Below are 18,642 nucleotides of genomic sequence, written 5' to 3' on the forward strand. Positions count from 1 at the left end.
AAAATTCCCCTCTCTGCTGGACACACTCATTATTCCAAACATGTAAGGTCAACAACCATGAGACTCCACATCATGGCAGTCTCTTAACTGATATCAACCCAACTTTCCATGCCATATCTGCCCAGCACTCGGAGGATGAAAATGTTCCTAATACTATAGTAACAAATGCTCTACTGTACATCGTTTTTTTTTATGTTTTGCCTTTTATGTACTACAGCTACTAATTAATACTTTACTACATATTTTACAAATTCTGCTTTCATTTCCCTCACAAAAACTGTTTCAAGGCATTCTAATATTAGAAAGAAAAATCTGATTTCCAACATCTGCTAAATGTACTCCATCACTTCAAAAAATATTCACTGCATCAAACTTTACTTTTTCATCCTGCAAAAAAGCACAAATAGCTTTATTTACATTAAGGCTAGCTTTTTCAATGCGTGGACAAAAAAGTTAGAATGTTTCCACATTTGTCTTTGAGCTTTTCGTGAAAAAATTATCTTCGAAACTGGAAGTACTTCCATTAACTTTTTAAATGTACCCTTCATGGCAAACTGTAAGGATATTCCAGTCACATAGCCCAAACTGTTCCCTCCACAATGTACTATAATTATGTCTGGATGTTTAAACTTAAACATATTCTCACACAACTGTAACAATTCCACCCACTTTAATCCTTGAACTCCATACCAAGAAACTCTGAATTCTTCTAATCCAAGATTTGAAGACATTCCGCAGCGCTCGGTGTAAACCTTTAACCAATGGATTCATGAATCTCCCACAATCTGCACACTCTGCTTCTTCATAGCCATTGCCGTAGCCATCTTTCCACCATTTCACTTTGCACAAGAAAGAAAACACTAGATACCCTTTATTCCTGTACACTTCAACTCCTCCTTCACAATCACACAACCTGATTGGCTAATCCCTGCTATACGTGGCCGTTTGTGACTGTCAATGGTCTCTGAAGACCCGATGGTGCATGCAGTTCTGCGGAATATCATGGCAAATTAAAGGGAGTGGGAAGGTTTAAACTCAATTTAAATGTTTTATTCTACAATGGTGGCTTGTCAAAGAGCCTTTTTGGGGGCTTTAGGGTTTCTTTAAAAAAAAACTTTTTTTTGGTGGTATGTATTCCACTAACAAATACTGTACTTATTTGTTTTTTTTATAACTTCTGCAAAGACTGCGTCAAACGTTTTTGTTTTTTTCTTTTTTATGTCCTACACCTACTAACAAATGCTTTACTATCCACTCCACATTACCTTTTCATTTTTTCACAGAAACTGTTTCAATGTGTTCTGCACATTGGAAGGAATAATGTAATTTCCAACATCATCAAATGAATTCCAAAATATTCACGCCTTCAAACGTTATGCTCTCTTTGTCAAAATATGTAATTCCTAGACCTTTGCACATTTGCCTTTAATTAATTTCTGAAAAAATAATGTTCGAAGCTTGAAACAGTTCCATTAGCCTTTTGGACATATCCTTCATGGCATACTGCAAGGATATTGCAGTCACACACCCCAAACGGTTGCCTCCACAATGTACAATAATGATGTCTGGACATTTAAAGTAAGCCATATTCTCACAGAAGGGTTATAGGGTCACCCAGTTTAACCCACAAACTGCATACCAGGAAATATCTAATTTTTCCAATCCAACTTTAGCAGAGATACCACAGTGCTCAGTGTTAACCTTCAATGAATGCATCCATGAATCTCACAGCATCCACACACTCTGCTTTTTCATAGCTATAGCCGTTCTTCTACCACTTCACTCCAAACAAGAAAGAAAACACTTGCTACCCTCTGTTCATTCACACTTCAACTCTTAAAACCTGATCGGCTAATCCCCCTGATGTCTGCAGACGTTCGCAACTGTTTGCAGTCTCTGCAGTCTTATTTCCATGCCAGGCATTCATAAAAGACTTAGATGGCACATGCAAGTCTGCAGACTGTCACGCATGTCTGCAGATGCCGTAGCACAGGGTAGCCCTTCTACCCTTTTTACTTTTATGTTTCTAACACTCCCTCATTGGCTATTTGTAAACAGTCACACATCCATCCACCAATCATATGCAAAAACTCTACATGTAACCCTGTCACTCCAGTTCAACACGTCAGATGTACATTTCAATTCTCAGAGTACATGCCTCCTGTAATTCACAGCCTCCTGCATGAGACTCTTTAAGGTTTCTATTTGCAGATTCAACAATATCTACATCTACCAAGCCATAGTACAGGTATGCTTATTTTTTTAATATATTTTTGTTCAACACCTCTATAAATATATATTCAGGATTGCTGCCACTTACCGTGTAATAAACATCCGAATAAGCATATTCTCTTTTTTAACCACTGCTAGCACACTGCAATTATTGCAACATTCTGCACCTAGTCACATTAAGTGGCAGTCACTTACATGTACTGCTAACATATTGCACTTCCTCACACCAACTGCCATTTATCAGTGTTGTACGAATCCTTTGCAACTGCATTTTTCTTACTTGCACAACAAAGTTACAAACACTGCACCTCTACATGCAAATATGCATTTTATTTAACACAATCATCCTAAAATGAAACAACAGCATGTTTCCTTATTTATCAATATCATATTTCCAACTTTTGCCATCACATCCTTTACAGTGCCACCATTCACCACCTACTATACATGTATAGTGCCAATGTATTTAATAAATTCCTACTACAAACATGGAACCATAAATGCAACACTTTTCATTACAGAAAAAAAGACTACTATTTTCAAAAACTATGACACACCATATACTAACAATATACACTAATGTAACTACAAAGTTCTACAGTATTACCACTAGACCACAGCTTGCCCTACTTTTTAAAAACACTGCAACACATTACAAAGCCATTGCACCACAACAAGCACACTTTGCATATTAAAAGCAACATGACAAAAATTGCCCTACTGCAAAAAGATACATTTGTCATGCTTTTTTGCATCAAGGAAAACTTTGCTGTACAGCTAATACCATTGTATAATAGTCCTACTCCACACATGACACCATTTCATTCACTTTTTCCAATAGCTCCTCCTGCCTTAACATATAACAACCTTTGCTACTGAAACTACTTCACCATTAACCACATATTATATATGTATTTTTTTTATTTTTTTTATTTGTATTTAATCAAAAAAGATTTTTACAAAAACGAATTATATTTTTAACAAACGAAAGTCAATCAGTCAAGTTTAGAGACTTCCACTTGTGATCTCTTTGGTTTATCTCATTGTGCTGATTATGTCTATGTTTGAAGGAGTTGGCTGATAGTTGAAATTACGGCACATATTCCAACTAACTTTCTTTTACAAATACATAAAAAAGAAGATACACAAAGACATCTACCGAACAAAGAAAACTCTTCACATACTACAAAAAAGTATATTAATACAACATGTGCATCACTCTAATTCTAATAATGTCCTTTCATTATATGACCCAAATTGCATTGTTAGATTTAGACCTCTCTCCCACTACACAGGACTCGCAAATCTAGCTGTGATTAGTCTTGTACTCAAATCTAGCTGTGTTTAGCCTTACACTCAAACCTAGCTGTGTTTAGCCTTGTACTAAAATTGCATAGTTAGGTGAAGGCCTCTCTCCCATTATACAGGACTCTCAAATCTAGCTGTGATTAGCTTTGTACACAAATCTAGCTGTGTTTACGATTGTACTCAAATCTAGCTGTGTTTAGTCTTGTATTCAAATTTAGCTGTGTTTAGTCTGGTACCCAAATTGCACTGTTAGATGTAGACCTCTCTCTCACTATACAGGGCTCTCAATCCTATCTGTGTTTAGCCTTGTACTCATATTACATTGTTAGCTGAAGGCCTCTCTCCCATTATATAGGACTCTCAAATCTAGCTGTGAATAGTCTTGAGCTCAAATCTTGCTGTGTTTAGACCTGCTGTTCTCAAATTGCATTGTTAGGTGTAGGCCTCTCTTCCACTATACAGGACTCTCACACCTAACTGTGTTTAGCCTTGTACTCAAATTGCATTGTAAGGTGTAGGCCTCTCTGCCACTATACATACCGATCCTCACCACACCTACCCGCCTCAAACTGTCATACTCTCCCCCACCCGGAGATCCCGCTCTGTGCAAATAAGAGCTGCAAGATGGAAAGACGGATTAGAGAGCATGCCCCCATGGAACACACCAGAAAATGCAGCAAGACACCTACATGCATATCACTCCAACAAAGCCAGCAACCAACCCCCGACACCTCCCGCTCACATTCTCCCTAATCAAGTATTCACCACCCCCAACTCTCACTTTCCCACACTTCACGCAGCAAGAGAAGCCCTAGCCAATACCCCATCCATCAGAGAACCACCCACTCTCTCCCATACACCCATGAACGCAGATAATGCAAGGAAAGGGCGGGACCACAGACACCTAATGCCCCCCCTAGCACCACACATTCTCTGACACTCACACCCAATCCAGTCCTAGGTCTTTTCCCCCTGACCCCCTGTCCCCCCACTCCAACTGCTCCCTCTTCTCCACACTCCACCTCCACATTGCCAGTCGCCTTTCCCACATCCCAACGGCTCCATCATCCTCACACTCTACCTCCTCCCTTGCCATTCTTCCCCCACTTCCAGTCCCCACATCAGAACCCGTCCCCCCATCCCTACCCACCCTCTACCCAAAAAGGCATCCCAGGAAATATCTTGCACCCTCATCAATGCCAGGTCAGTTTCCAAAAACATATTTGTTTTTGAAAAAGTACTTATATTGGTTGCGCTCCTGGTATAAACGGTTTCATCACACATTTTTTTTTCTCCATAAGGTTTATTCATTCTTGTGCATATTCACACTCAAATTTTCGGTAGTTTTCATGCAATTTACATACCATGATTTGAGATTCCAGAGTTTACAATTTTCTCCCTATGACATTTACTTTCTTGCAGATCAACTTAGTTGCATTATTTTCATGCAGCTTTCATTCCTTGTATTTAAATTTATTTCCCTCTACACGTGTTTCCCCACAGTATGTGACCGTGGTTCTTCAGGAGAGATACTAGGGAGAAACTGCAGGAAAAAAGAAAACAAAGTATACAAAATGAATAAATTGAAGAAGGATAGGAAGAGGATCTGACTAGATTCAAAATTTAGCCATTATCAGTAATCTTTGTTAAAAAGAACAGTATGCAAAACAAATTGGGTACACTCACCCTTTTTGTTCTAAAGTGGTTTCTTCCTAGTGTGGAATGTTGATAATCATCTCAATTTCTGGATTCATATATATTTTCCATAAAGTATTCGGAATGCTTTTGTCTGAAAATGTTTGAAGTCAGAAAAAATAACAAATAAACATTTGTTTGCTAAAGAAAAGTTATGCATTTTATTAGCATTTTCTCAAAGGCAACATCTATTTACTTTAAAAAAAAATGCATGCACTTATTCTGGCTGACAGCAAGAGAATCTTTTTTACATTTTACTCCCTAGCTTAGTGTGTAAAAAGTGAAAAGTAAGCTTCCTAAATAATTTCCATATAATTTTACCTTGATACTTCTTTTTCTCCTCGGTGCGATTGCCTGGCTCTCATTCTTTTTATGGTCCGCGATCATGATGTCATCATGCAACGTTGCGTGATGATGTAATACGTTTCCTGAAATGTAATGCAGCCGTTTTGGGAGTGTGTATTGGGGCATTAGTCCTTCCTTTAGGATAATGTATTCAGCGGCAATTTGCTGCATTCTAGATTTCATACGGCAGCCATTTTTGGTGTATCTTTTTAGGTCTTAATGATCTTTAGTTATAGATATTGTTACAGCGACAATTTTATACTGAGTATTAGGTCATCATTTTCTATTAATATGGTTTACTTGCATGGTTCCTCAATGTCTAATTTTTTCAAAAATAAATCGGTAAAAGCTTAATTCCTCGATTGAAAATTATTATGTGAAATAACCAAGATAAGTCAACAAGATTAGTGTTACAGAGATAGAAAGACAAGAAGAAAAAGGAAAAAGTATAAACGTTTGTCTGTTAGGTGATTATACATTATTTCAAAAGAGTATGTTCAGACCAATAATAATACAATACATATAGAATTTTCATGCATATAAAGCATATAAAGCAAAGTTCCAAGCGTTATAGCCAGTATGCCAACTCATGTTCTGTGTTGAGGCCAAAGTGGCATGTGTCCAGTGCACATATCCATTTTGCTTCTCTTCTTCGTAGAAACAGTTCTCTATTTCCTCCTCTTTTCAGGTTTGTCCACTTTTTCTAGGCCCAAAAATGTAATATTTTTGATATCTGACAGTTGGTGTTCTTGACTATAGTGTATTGCCATAGGGTATCTGGTGTCTCCATTTTTAATGGCTCTCAAATGTTCTTGTAGGCACATTTTTAGTGCTCTTATGGTGCTTCTGACATATTTTCTTCCACAAATGCAAATTATCGCATAAATTACATATTTCGTGTTGCGGTTGATATATTGTTTAATATTTTGATTTCTTCCATTTGGTAAAGTTATTTTTCTTGTTCCATTTGCTATTTGGGTACAGATCATACAGTTTCCCCATTTATCTGTTCCTGTTGGTGCTGGCTCTTTTAGAAACTGGCTTAGTCTATCAGTTTTATCTTCTTTGAGAAAGCTTGGACTAATTTTGTGTTTCAGAGTTGGTGCTTTTCGATAGACCATTTTTGGTTTATCCTCCATGGTTTGTTTGATTGTGTCATCTGTTTGTAGAATATTCCAATGTTTTTTCAAAAGTTTATTTAAAACATATACTTCACTGTTGTAAGTGGTAATGAAATCCACTTTTGTATGTTTGTTTTTTGTTTTTTGTTTATTTATTAGTAGACTTGTTCTCAGTATTTTTTCAGCTTTTCTCATTGCTCTGTCCACTTCTTCTGCTTTGTAGCCTATTTGTATAATTTTTTCTTTAGGATTCTGTATATGCTCTTCAAATTCTTCCTGTGTGATACAGTTCCATTTTATTCTTAGTACTTCCCCATAGGGGATGTTCTTTATAAGGTGATTGGCGTGGTTACTTTCTGCATGTAAAACATTGTCAACCACAGTGGATTTGGTGAAAAGGTCCGTCAGTATTTTTTCTCCATCTGTATAAAGTTGTAAATCCAAAAATTCAATTGTATCTGAGCTAATTTTGTCTGTAAATTTGATGTTATAATTATTGATATTCAAATGCCTGATATAGTCTTGCAATTTTATCTCCATTCCATATCATCAAAAGGTCGTCAATGTAGCGATCCCAATACACAATGTTTCTTTCTTTGAATGCTGTATGTTGCCATGCATGATTTATCTCAAAAGTGTCCCATGAACAGGTTGGCATATGGGGCGCAAATTTTGCCCCCATCGCCGTGCCCTGGTCCTGTCTGTAAATGGTTTAGTTAAACATGAAGAAATTGTTCGTTAGTATAAAATGTAGCATTTCCAAGATCATTTTGGTTTGTTATAGAAATGAGATCGACCTTGATTTAAGAAAACATTCTGTTGTTTCCATCCCTTTAAGTTGCTGTATGCTGGTGTAAAGTGACACCACATCTAGAGATACAAAGAGAAAGTTATTTTCCCAGGGTATTAGTTCCATCTGTTGTATGACATGTTTACTCTCTCTCAGATATGATGCCAAACTTGGTATGAGCGGCTGTAAATGTAAGTCTACATATTGTGAGGCTCTCTCTGTTAGTGAGCCTATCCCATTGATTATGGGTCTACACGTTGGAAAGGTATCGAATGTTTTATGTATTTTGGGTAAAAAATAAATGATAGACATTATGGGGTATGTATTGTCTAGATAGTTGGATTCTTCTTGTGAGAGTAGACCCATTTCTTCCCAATTTTTTATCATTTGGTGCCATTGTAGCTGAAGTTCTTCTTAAGGGGATTCTTCTGAAGTATTTTGTAGCATTTAGTATCGTTCAAATGTTTGTTTTCTTCTGCTATATAATCTGCTCTTTGCATGAGGACAATGTTTCCCCCCTTATCTGCAGATTTGGTTACCAGTTGTTGATTTCTTGCAAGGGATTCTATGGCTTTATTTTCAATTATCGAGAGGTTGTGCTTGAATTTAGAGGATTTGATTTTGAGGTAATTGTGTCTCAGGTCATCATTGACCGCTTTGTGAAAAATGTCTATAACATTGTTTTCCATCATTTCTGGAATGAATTTGGTTTTCAATTTTAGGTATGATTCTTCCGTTTGGAAGGAGTTTATGTTTTGCTCTTCCATAAACATTTCTGTCATGTAATTTTCTTCCGTCAGATTCATAATATTGATGGTCCCTTCTACTATTTCCACTGTAAGTGCTGAGATTTCCTGTTCCATATGTTTTTTCGTTGTCTTCTTCATAGTTTCAGCAAACTATCTGTATTTTTCCGTCTTTTGAGGAAGAGGATACAGAAGCTTTACAGGAATCATTCTATGGGAACCGAATCCAAAATGCTTGCAACCCAAGTAAGGAACTACATAACATCATAGCAGAATTCAAATCCCCCTCATGCTCTCGCTTGTCCATTCCAAGCTCTCAAGCCTTATGTGACACCCTCTCACTCCATTTTTCCAATGCCGCCAACGAAAGACACAACACCATCATCGCCAAAGCAAAAATCCTACTGCCACCGCCCACTCGCCCAGAGCCCCCCACCCACACCCTCCCAGACTCACAATCCTCTTTTGACTCTTTCTCTCCCATCACACACCAAGAATTGCTCTCACTGGAAACAGTCAGCCACCCAACAGGCTCCCACAAAGACCTGTGCCCACCCTCAAAATGATACTAACCACCACCTGTGCAGATAACGTTACACGCACAATCCTTAATCACTCACTCACATCAGTAGCCTTCCCTAAAGCCCTAAAAACATCCTACACCAAACCCATTCTCAAAAAACGGACTCTTGACCTACTCCTCCCCCAAAACTACAACCTATCACCAATACGCCTTTCATCGCAAAACTGATTGACTACGCGGCTCACAAACAGCTTGGCCATTTTGCAAAGCCAACAACCTCCTAGACCCAGCTCAATCAGGCTTCAGACCACTAAGGGAAACAGAATTCTCCTTAGTCTCCATCTGGGATGACCTAAAAAGAACAGCTGATGTAGACGGCTGCGCAGTTCTCATCCTGCTAGATCTTTCCACAGCCTTCGATACCATTGATCACTCTATTCTATTAGTCAGACTACAAACCCTAGGAATCCCTTTTGTGGATCTCTTCCTTTATCTATAACTGGTCGGAAATCATGCGCCTCAACCAGTTCACATCCATATCACGTCCATTTAGTAAAGGTGTTCCCCAAGGACTGTCCACTTCACCACTAATCTTCAACTTCTACATACAACCCATTCCCCCAATCATCCGCTCGTGCAACCTTACCTTCTACAACTATGCAGACGATACCCAGATCATACTCAAAATCCCAAACTCTGAAGGCTCTGGAAGCCCAGAACTGTCATCGGGCATCTCTGACATTGATCACTGGATGACGACCAACCACCTCATCCTCAACCCTGGGAAAACTGAAATACTAGTCTGCAGGAAAACATCACTCATCACCCAACCAATCCCGTGGACCAATTCACTAGGACAAGCACAGTCACCCTCTAACGTAGTTAAAAACCTTGGAGGTGAATTTGACTTAGCTTTATCCCTCTCCCAACACACCAACAGTGTATCCAAAACCTGTTTCTTCCATCTACATATCCTCCGGCGGATTTTCCCCTACCTTACTTATCCCCATTGTTTCTCGGCCATCAACTTCATCATCCTTTGCCGCCTAGACTATGCAAACTGCCTCTACCTAGGAACCCCAGCATCCCAACTAAGGAAGCTCCAAAGAATCCAAAATGCAGCAGCATGCCTGCTCATTAACCTGCCCGCCAGAGAACACATCAGCCCTACCCTGAGAGTCCTCCACTGGCTCCCCATTGCTTGACGCATCGCCTTTAAAGCCATGTGTATCACCCATCACGCAGTCCACAACACCAGCCCTGAATTCCTCCAAGACAAATCTGTGCCCTACCAACCTTCCAGGAACCTCAGATCTCACACAGAATTTCACTTAGTGATCCCACCCCACAGCTCCATTAGAGATGGAGGGTCCTCCCTCTCCGTCCAAGCGTCAATCATCTGGAAATCTCTTGCACTACACATTCGCAACACAGAAAACCACGTGAAATTTAGGAAGGCCCTTAAAAACAGGCTCTTCCCAGTACTCTCCTAAACCACCTCTCCCCATGAATACACCACTAATAAACACCCCCACATCAATCACAACTCAGGGGCTGGTAGGTCTCGCTGTGGTTTCACCTGACACACCACCACATATTGCTCAGCAACACTCCCAGCCGACTGGTACACCAGGTAAGCCAGCAGCTTTCGATGTGACACACCTGATCCACCACCAACCCACCCACAATAACACCCCCACCAGACATGCACTCCGGGTAAGTCAGGAGATTTCGCTTTGGCACCCTCGCACCACTCACAACATTCTCACCATACCGCTGCCCGCCGGCCCACATGAGAGATGACTAACAATGAAATAAGTAGCGCAGGCTAGCTCACGCTCATCGCTAAGTAATTCACTGCCACTGTTAACCTGCATCGCTCATTTAGGGACGCTCTCAACACTAGCAATCTCCCACAACAAAGGTTTTCCCAAATCTAGGTACAATAAACCATCAATGGCAGTTACATTACAGAAACCTACTGTACTATAGGCTGAAACCTACGGCACTGTGCAGCCTAGGCCTCCCCCCGCACCATGCAGGACTCTTGAATCTAGGTGTAGCCTCCTCCTTTGTTCATTATATGATGTGACATACTGCCTTTTAGACCTAGGCCTTTTGCTCACTATACAGAATTCTCAAATATAGATGTAGCCTCCATCTTTGTTTACTGCATGATTAAACCTACTGCATTGTCATACCTAGGCCTCTCTACCACTGTACAGGATTTGCAGATCTAGGCTTAGCCTCCATCTCTGTTTACCATATGGCTAAGCCTACTGCACTGTGAAACATAGGCCTTTCTTCCACTATACAGGTTTCTCAAATCTAGGTGTTACCTCCATCTCTGTTTAATATATGCAGATACCTGCTACAGTATGAAAGCTAGGCCCAGGGGTATGGGAATCTCAATTTTAGACCTGGACTTTACTGCCCCAGCTGAGCAATCTTGCAGCATACGGTATGTATGTCTTCGCACCACTAGTGTGGACATAGGCTGCAGGCACGGCCATGCATCATTGCACGATATAATATGGCTATGGCCAAACACATCCGGTCTAGTTCATACACAGGTGTCCAGACGGAAACACCTGAGGTACCTCAATACCTCTGCCATTAGCATACAGTGACCACCTCCCGAAAGGAATCTGGTATAGCTGGCCTCGCATAGACTCTCCCAAAAATAGCAATCTATCTCTAACCCCAACAGCACCCACCCATATGTCTGACCTCTCTTGGGCTGCTTAGTCGAGCCTTGCCAGCCACCCAAGTCTTAGAACGGCAACATGCACACATGCATCTCCTAAGCTAAAATCCCTAGAATTTCCAACCATATCGACTACGGTCACCAAGGGTGTTCCTACTGAGGAAAAAGAGCATTGAGGCCACACAAGTGGGGAAAGAGCGCTATGTAAATAACAAAATACAATATATTAGCCTACAGTATTCTTTTCTACCCAACAATATTGTATTTCAATCTTACTCATTCTATTGCACCACTCTCTCTTTCGAATCATATATCAGCATTGCTCTTTATTCAATACACCACCAATTCCTTATTGCCTTAACAACACAACAGTTTCGCATGAACTACTATACAACAATTTCATTTCTTTATTTTTCCTCACCCTCCTCCACCTCAAGTTTTCAATTCCAGCCCAACAACTTTCACACTCATTGCATCCCAAATTACTAACACACATTACTACTCATACACACTCATCCTCACCCCCTTTCAATTACACACAGACAACTCTCATACCTGCACACTATATCACACCAGAAGACCAACCACTGATTTCCTCATCACATAATTGTCCCACGTATTGAATCACACCACCACTCCCTTACTCACTAACACCAGTACTGCTCAACACATTCTACTATCAGCACTTTATTACCCATTCCCCATCAAATAAATATACTTATTTTATGCAACATCACCCAATTTCAATCTCATATTTACCCAAGGCCATCACACTTGCACAGCCTCTTCCTCTTACAAGCTTCCCAACTACACCTATCATCCTACTACACAATCACACAGCACTTATTTCATATCTACAATGACACCCACATACCCAGCATTTTCATACAGTAATACATGCATAAACATTCCACAACTTTAAAACCTAAACTTTCTTTTTTCCCAAAAGACACAACAGAAGGCCTTCTAAAAACCAACTCCTTAGAAAACAAAGAAAATGCAGAGCAGATAAAAATAAGAAGAAGCCATATAGTCATCTGCCTCTAAAACAATGTAGAGAAAACATTCAAACAGAACAGCTAGTAACCTCACTCAATGAAAGTAAACAATTAAGCACTAAGAAAGTAACCCCCTCTTTCAAAGATAAAAGTAAACAAAGTTGTAGAAATAAAATTAGACCAAACAATTAAGCTCACGCTATATCTAACAATGTCAACATAGCCACAATAAAACATTTGAGATAGTCAATTTTCCCAAATAATTTCCACGGTAGGGTTCTTAATCTCATAAGAAAAATCTATTTTCTTTCTACGCTTCAAAACTAGATCACAAAACGAATCCTCGAAGCACATTTCTACTATAGAAAAAGTTGTGTATATTGATCTTAAACAGACTAAAACCATTAATTAAATTAATCAATAAACTACAAAAAGTACTTCTAAACATGTGCAATGTCAATATAGAGACCTTTTCAAACTTATGTGAAAGTGAATGGTTTCACACAAGCAGCACAGAACCATATTTCAATGAGAGGCTTATAAACAAGAACAAATAAACCCAATTGCCACAGACAATAATGGGCGAGGCTATGAAGTGGTTGGAGACACCATTATGGCAAAAGAAACCATTATTGTAATTGTTTATTTATACAGCGCTTACACACAGGTGGCGTGCTTCAATGCACTTCAAGACGGGAAGGGAACAAGAGAATACAGTAATAACTCTTAGGCCATGACGTTTCCGAATGAGCTAAACAGAAATGCTAGCATACTAGGCCTGACGGCATTTCTACTAGTGCAAGTTGTGAAGATAATGGTGGGGGGTGCCTGTACTTCCGCTCTCTATATGGTAGGGGGGAGGCACAGAGGACCCCAGCCAAGATTCTCAATAAGGTAGCAATGGACGAGCAATCAAGGCCTAGCTTCTCGGTAGGTGATGCAGGGTGGTTCTTAAGTACAGTGTAGTCCCGGAACCCCCACAAAGGAATGTCCACACTCTATATTACCGAAAACACAGTCTTTATATAATTCATATTCAAAGGTATGTACACAATCACAATAACGCACTTTGTACTCGGAAATCAACAATGATAAATATATACAATTCTAAAGTGGTACCACCAATGTTATCAAATCTCATTAAAGTGCATCAACTGTACGGTTAAAATGTCACACAGATCAATAACGAGGAAACCAGCAATAGAGATAGGAAGGAATGTAAGATGGTTGAAACAATAGGCAGAATGCTGACCCCTACCGCTAGGCACAGTTCTGTGTGGAGATCCCCCCACCTGGGCAACCTGTAAAATAAAGATATATAGCACAAGCCCAGTCCATACATTGTTCACTAGTCTTATTTCCTCCTATTAAGGTTTTACCCCCCACAATGTACCTGGTGGAGTAGAGTTCTTCGAAGACGCGTTGACAGATCCTTCTGGGGCGACTCCCTTTAAAGCAGGAGCCATGGATCATCGAGAAGCATCGAGGAACTCGGCGCTCAGCGTCGGGGAATCGACGGCCCTTCTTGAGTGCCCTCCCTTTAAGGCAGGAGTCACGGGTCGTCGAACGTCCGACGGAGAACAGGTTGAACTACGGCGGTGAAGTGGCAGCTTCGTTCCTAGTGGTGCTCGTCGATGATGGAGCGTTGGCGTCCTGCAAGGAAGAGGCGTGCGGGGCACCTCGGTGATGATAGTTCTGGACCGCAAAGAGAGGATGAAGAACTGTGGCCCAGCAAGGGCGTCGAGTCGTCGGCGGCTCTGTGGTCTTTTAGGTGGCGGGAAACCCACCGGCAGATGCTCCTCAGCGCGTCGACGGTCGGGCCTTCTCCAGTGGGATAAAGCGGGTGACGATGCAGACTAGAGCGTAGATGATCAAATGAAGTTCTTAGGCAAACGGGAGCACGGCGGCTCCGGTCGGCGACGGCGGTCGTCGACAGTGACAGACAACAGTCCGGGTGCTTCTCTTAGGGATTCCGCGGCAGTCCCCGTCTCCGGTAGGCAGCCTGTCGTAGGCCTGTCTACCAGGGAGCATTGGCAAAGAGCAGGTGTGCACGATAGTCCCTCATAGCTCGGGAAGAGGGCGCCTTACCAGGTCCTCTCTGGGTCAGTCCTTGGAGACACAGCAGCTTTCAGATTGTGAAGGAGAGAAACAGCAATTCTTCTCTTCCAGCAGGGCTTCAAGGTCAAGCTTCAGTTACTCCAGTTACTCGTTGTAGTGGACTTCAGCTTCTGAACAATTTCCAGTGGTGAGAGGTCCCCAGATATACTATTCTGTCTCCCATCCACACTGCTAGGTCACACTCAGCAGCCAATCATCCAGAAGGGCATTCATGCAGTCAGTCAGCCAATCAGGCATGCAGTGCATTCAGGCCATCCTCCTCCCACTCAGACACTCACAACAAGGAATGTGGATTGGGACAAGTACCCAGCCATTCAACACTACACACTGCATTCAAGCCAGTTTCAGGCAGGGCTGTCTCAGTCTTTGTCTCTCATGCCAGAAACCAGACAACCACAACAAGAAGTGCATATTGGTAACACACTCCATTCACCCAGGTCCCACCCACAGTAGGTACCCACAACATACAGTCACTGGGAAGGCTCCAGCTAGTCTGGCCGGGCCTTCACACCATATATGGCACTTCCACCCAACAGCCAGTCCGGGGGAAGGACAGAGTCAGGGCTTCCCAGGACTTTGGGAAAACAAGGTAAAAGGTAATAGAAAGCAAGAGGCCACAGGGGCCATCTTGTTTTCCATCAGGAATCAACCGATTCCAATGGCAGGGCCTGGGTATCCCAAAATGGAGAATACTCTGCGCACCTGTCAAATTCAGCATGGAGCTGCCACCAGCCCATACCTTGCTCTGCGGGCCACCCACAGGTGCCCAAAAACATACACTAGGGGCACAGGGTTGTACCCCCACCCCTGGGTGCCATAAGGGTATCCCATGGGTTGGTTCACCAAACCGAAAGAGAGAGAGCTGCACCGCCAGGAGTCCCACATGAACTCCTGCGCGGAAAACATGACAGAACACAAGATAAAAAGCATTAAAAGACAAGGATACGGAGGCCCTGTCCCTCTGATGCATTTCCAGTATCACAGACCCCCCCCCAGACTGAGGTGGACAGTGCCTAATCTCCCACGGGATAGACACCCTCATCCAGACGGTCAACATACCTTCTGGAAAGGCCATCTGCATTATCATGACTCTTCCCTGATCTGTGCTCTATGGTGAAGTCTAGCCCTTGCAGGCTAATGGACCACCTGAGCAGTTTCGGGTTCTCACCCTTCATCTGCATAAGCCACTTCAGGGGTTTATGATCTGTTTGGACCTTGAAGGTAGATCCCGTAAGGTAGGGCCTAAAATGCCTAAGGCTCCAAACTATACTGAAACACTCCTTCTCAACAGTAGCCCACCTAAGTTCTCTACCCTTGAGTTGTCTACTGATGAAGATGATAGGATGTTCCCTCCCTTTGTCATCTAACTGGGACAAGACAGATCCAATTCCGGTGTCGCAGGCATCCGTCTGGACGATAAAGGGTCGGCTGTAGTCAGGCGCACACAACACAGGTACCCTACACAGACTTTCTTTCAAGCCATCAAAGGCCCTCTGACATTCTTCAGTCCAATGAACCTTCCTAGGTTGTTTGGGTGCAGTCAGAGCTGTCAGTGGTGCCGCTATGGTTCCATAGTCTGCCATGAAATTGCGTTAATACCCAGTGAGGCCCAAAAAGGCTCTCACCTGGGTTTGAGTAGTGGGAGTCTGCCAGTCCTGTACATCCTGTACCTTACTGGGGAGAGGTTGGATTTGACCCCCTCCTACCTCATGACCAAGATATGTCACTTTCCCTGTGGTATCTGGCACTTGGTGGCCTTGATAATGAGGTTATCCCTTTTCAAGCCCTTACCCAGATGTGTCAAATGCTCTTCCCAAGTGGAACTGTAGACAGCAATGTCATCTAAATAAGCCATACAAAAGGCTTCCAGCCCACTGAGAGCATGATTGACCAATCTCTGGAAGGTGGCAGGGGCATTCTTCATCCCAAAAGGTATGACCCTAAACTGGTAGAGTCCCTCTGGTGTTGAGAACGCCGTCTTTTCCTTGGCATGGTCCGTCAGAGCTATTTGTCAATAGCCTGATGTGAGGTCAAAGGTGCTCACAAATTTGGCAGCACCTATGGTGCCCACAAGCTCATCAGCCCGGGGCAATGGGTGTGCGTCAGTTTTGGTAAAGGCATTGACTCCTTGGTAGTCCACACAGAACCTCCAATCCTTGGTACCTGCCTGGGAACTTGCCTTGGGGACAAGGACTACGGGACTGGACCAGGGACTGGTTGAGGGTTCAATAACACCCAGATCCAACATCTTGGCGACCTCAGCCTGGATGTGGTTCTTAACAGTGTCTGACATACGGTAGCTCCTGCTTTTGACAGGCACGCCGTCACCAGTGTCAATCTCGTGCTTACACCACGGTGTAAGGCCTGGCGTCAGCGAAAACAGAGAGGCATACTGCTGGAGCAAAGTCCTGCAGGCCCTCTGCTGCTCTGTTGTCAAATCTGGAGAGAGATGCACTCCCTCCACTGAGCCATCCTGAGCGTTGCTATAAAGCAAATCAGGAAGGGGCTCCCTCTCATCCTCTTCTCATCAGCAAGAGACATGAGACTTCGGCTCGCCTGTGGAAAGGCTTGAGCCTATTAACATGGAATACCTGAGGGGCTAGATAATTGACCTCGCCCATCTTGGAGATTATCCTGAAGGGTCCAGTCCATTTATCTGCCAATGCCCGAGGCTTGGAGGGCTTCATCACGAGGACCTCCTGTCCCGGAGTCCAATCCACTTGCGATGCTTTAAGGTCATGCCAGTATTTGTTCAACTCCTGGCTAGCCTTGAGATTCGCTGTTGCCTGACCCATCATCTGGTCATCCTCCGTCTGAGGCCTAACACATAATCCCCCACTTGTTTGGCGGGACCTGGAGGGGTGGCTTCCAAACCTTCTCTGATCAAGGCAAGGGGCCCCCTCTCGGGATGTCCAAAGAGTAACTCAAAGGTGCTGAAACCAACACCCTCTTGAGGTACCTCTCTGTAAGCAAACAGCAGGTATGGCAGGAGGAGGTCCCATTTCCTCCGTAGGGGCTCTTCCAAAGCACCTATCATGACCTTGAGAGTTTTATTAAATCTCTCAACCACACCATTGGTCTGGGGGAGGTAAGAGGTGTAGAACTTATAGGTTACTCCGCACTCTTTCCACATGGTCTTCATGTAACTAGACATGAAGTTGGATCCTCTGTCAGAGACAACCTCCTTGGGGAATCCAACACGGGTGGCAATGCCCAGGAGAGCCCTGGCAAACACCTTGGTGGTTACAGTCCGAAGGGGTATAGCCTCAGGATACCTGGTGGCATGATCTACCAAAACCAGGATGAACCGATGTCCACCTGACGTGGGAGGGTCTAGGGGACCGACAATGTCGATGCCCACCCTCTCAAATGGTGTGCCAACCACTGGCAATGGCTGCAGTGGGGCATGACACTGCCTCCAGTCTTGCCAGACAACTGACAAGTTGGGCAGGTCCTGCAGTGGGACTCCACTTCTACTCCCATCCGAGGCCAGTAGAAATGGGCAGAGAGCCTCTGCTTAGTCTTCTTGGTACCAAGATGACCAGCCAAGGGCACCCCATGCGCCAACTGCAGTAGGAAGGACCTGTAAACCTGGGGTACCACCAACATCTTGAGGGCACTAGGTTCAGGCTTAGTGGGCTCACTAACAAGGAGCTCACCCTCCCAATAAATCCGGAATGTCCTAGGCACTTCTCCTTGTGCCTGGGACAGGGCCTGTTTCCTCAGACCCTCGAGAGAGTGTCACTCTCTCTGTCCTTTACAGAAGTCTGCCCGGGAGGGTTCCCCTTCAGCTAACAAGCATTGAAGATCGGGATGATCCTCCGGGTTGAGAACCTCTCCCACAGGAGAGTCTTCTGGCTCTTCTCCCACAGGAGTTGGGACGGGGATTACCACTGGACCCAGCCCGTCCGCAGCATGGATCCCAATGGGTGCTGTAGGAACAGCAGGAAGAGAAGGAGCTCCCTCCACAGAGGTGGCCTTCTTGTTCTTCCTTCGTCTTGCCTTAGGCCGCGCCTTTGGCTCGGGTACCTGACTCACAGCCAGACCCTGTGTCACCTG

The sequence above is a fragment of the Ambystoma mexicanum genome, chromosome 5q (assembly GCF_040938575.1).
Source record: "Ambystoma mexicanum isolate Mex_15411 chromosome 5q, UKY_AmexF1_1, whole genome shotgun sequence".
NCBI lineage: Eukaryota > Metazoa > Chordata > Amphibia > Caudata > Ambystomatidae > Ambystoma > Ambystoma mexicanum.